Here is a 2,735-nt window from a genome sequence, read left to right as displayed (position 1 = left end):
CCTATGTGTAAACCTTATCTTTCTTTGGTAGTAGCATTATGTGGTCCTTTTGTGACTGATTTTTATCACTCAGAATAGGATATTCTCAATTCATCCATTCTGTGTAATATGTCATAAATTCATAATCATTTTTAGTGATGCATAATACTACTCTGTGTGAATAACCATAATTTCTTAATCCATTTGTAAATAGTCACCTGAAATTTTTTCAAACTCTTTTCTAGTTTAATTAACACTGCAGTAAACATGGATGAGTGTATGTAAGTTTGTATTATAGTTCTTACTTCTTTGAGATATATTTCTAGTTAGTGGGATTGCTGGATCAAATGATGTTTCTATTCCCAACTTTCTGTGGAAGCACCAAAGTACATTTCATAGTGTTTGCACCATTTTAAATTCTCCTCCATTAGTTTATGAGAGCTCTAATTTCTCCTTGTCCATATTTGTTGTTTACTGTCTTGTTGAATATTGCTCTTTTGCTGGGGTAACATGACATATTGTTGTTGTTTTTATTTGCATCTCTTTAATAACGATCTTGAACATTTCTTTATTGTTTGTCAGTCTCCTGAGTATATTCTTTAGTTGAGTGTCATCCATTTCCTTTGCCCTTTTTTTAATTTGATTGTCTTTTCCTCATTGATGTACTAAGTTTTCTATAAATTTTAGAAATGAATCCCTTGTCAGATGATTCACAGTCAATTATTTTTCCCCCAGACTATAGGTAGTCTTTTTATTCTTTTGGAGAAGTCTTTAAAGATAAAGATGTCATATTTGAGTGGCCCAGTTGTTTATCTTGTTTGTTTGTTTTATATTGGTTTACTTACAAAGTTCGTATACGTTGTTTTTCACATCAGAACGTTCTCCTTTCCTTTTACCCACCCCTCCATCCACCCATCAAATTGTGTGACCCTATGATTAACCATACATCCCTTGGATCCTCAAACTCATTCTACAATAATGGTCTTATACTATATTTCTCTTTGTGAGACTGAGTTATTTCACTTAGCATAATGTTCTCCAGTCCCTCCCATATTAGATAGCAATATACAAAATCATTACTCCGGTGTGCTGGGTAGTATTCTATTGTGTCAATGTACCATAATTTCTCAATCCAGTCCATTGTGGTTGGGCATTTGGGCTATTTCCATGTTCTTGCTATGGTGACTAATACTTCTATGAGCATCAATGTACACGTCTTGGTTTGTGCCTCCGTTCTCATTTTCTCAGAGCATATTTCAAGCAGTGAAATAGTCGGTTCATATGGAATTTCTATGGTCAGGTTTTGAGGAAATGCCAAACTGCCTTCCAGAGTGGCACCCAATTGTTTATCTTAAGGGGGGAAAAGATAGCCTCTTTAAAAAGTGATGTTGATAAAACTGGATATTTCTTTGCATAAAATTAAAATAAGAACAATACCATATACTATGTACAAAACTAACTTAAGATGGATAGAGCTTGCATTCTACTGGAAGAACTCATGTATAAACATAAATAAATACAATATAGCTGTTAGGCTATGATTGTTGCCATCACATGATGAAGAGTTCAAAGCAACTCATAACTGACTCTCCAGTAGGTTTTAAGGGACTGTAAATTGCATGGGAGAAGACTGTAGATCATTCTGCAGAGCTTCTTTTGAGTTCAAACTTCCTGCTTTTGGGTAGACAGTAAATAAAATATCCCTAAAAAATGTAAAAAGGCAAAAGGAGATAGCACAAAAGAATACAGTTTTTTAATGGTTGGGAAAGACCTCTATTAATTTGTACTTTTAGCAGAGATTGAAGCAGATGAGGAAGTGAGAGATGAAAATTCCATTTACTATTCAATTGGCAGAAAAATTTACAGTTACATGGCTGATTTGTTCCAGAAGATACCCATAACTGAAGGTTCATGTTCATCACAAAGTGCTAATGTGACATAAAAAAAAAGTTATTTGACTAAAAATCCTCTAATTACAAAGCAATGCCCACATATGGCACGAATGGTTTCCCCTTGGTTTTCTTTGCTATTACTTAAATGCATCAGAAAGCTGACCAATGACCAAGGATGATGAAAGAAGAATCAATGCCTTTCAGTTGTGGTACTTAAGAAGAGTGTTGAATATACTGTGGCATACCAAGAAAACAAATGGATCTGTCCTGCAGAGGATGAAATCAAGCTGCTCCTTGGAAGCAAGGATTTTGAAGCTCTGTCCCACATACTTTGGGTATGTGGCCAAGAGGGACTAGTACTTAAAGAATAACACCATGCTTACAAGGAGGTCAGCACAGGAGAGGAAGTCCCTGGATGAGATGAATTGACATTGTGACTGGGGTAATAGGGGTAAGTGTGTCAGAGACAGTGAGATTGGCTCAAGATAGGAAAGAGTTCAGAGCTATTGTACATAGGGTCACTATGAATTGCAGACAAATTGACGGAATATAACAAAAACAACAACAACATTAATGTAAATGTTGTCAGTTCAAACTCACACAGCAATACCACAGAAGAAAAGGTCTGATGATATGCTTCTATAAGATAACAGAAAAAAAAGAAAACCACTCTTGAAAAAGTCTACTGTGTAATATAAAGTTATCATGAATTGAAATAAATTTGATGGCAATATGTTTGAAGTTATTTTTAACAACTGATAAAAAATACTATCAGAGAAAAGTCTCTGAGAATTTACCCAGTTTACTAAACTCATTCTACTTGTATGTTCTTCCATACTTTGTTACATATTTGAAACTGTAAAG

This window comes from Elephantulus edwardii, unplaced genomic scaffold, assembly GCF_000299155.1.
Source record: "Elephantulus edwardii isolate Elephantulus edwardi_28Jun2011 unplaced genomic scaffold, EleEdw1.0 scaffold00131, whole genome shotgun sequence".
Taxonomy (NCBI): domain Eukaryota; kingdom Metazoa; phylum Chordata; class Mammalia; order Macroscelidea; family Macroscelididae; genus Elephantulus; species Elephantulus edwardii.
The sequence above is the reverse complement of the archived record's forward strand: the minus strand, read 5'-3'. Positions refer to the sequence as shown.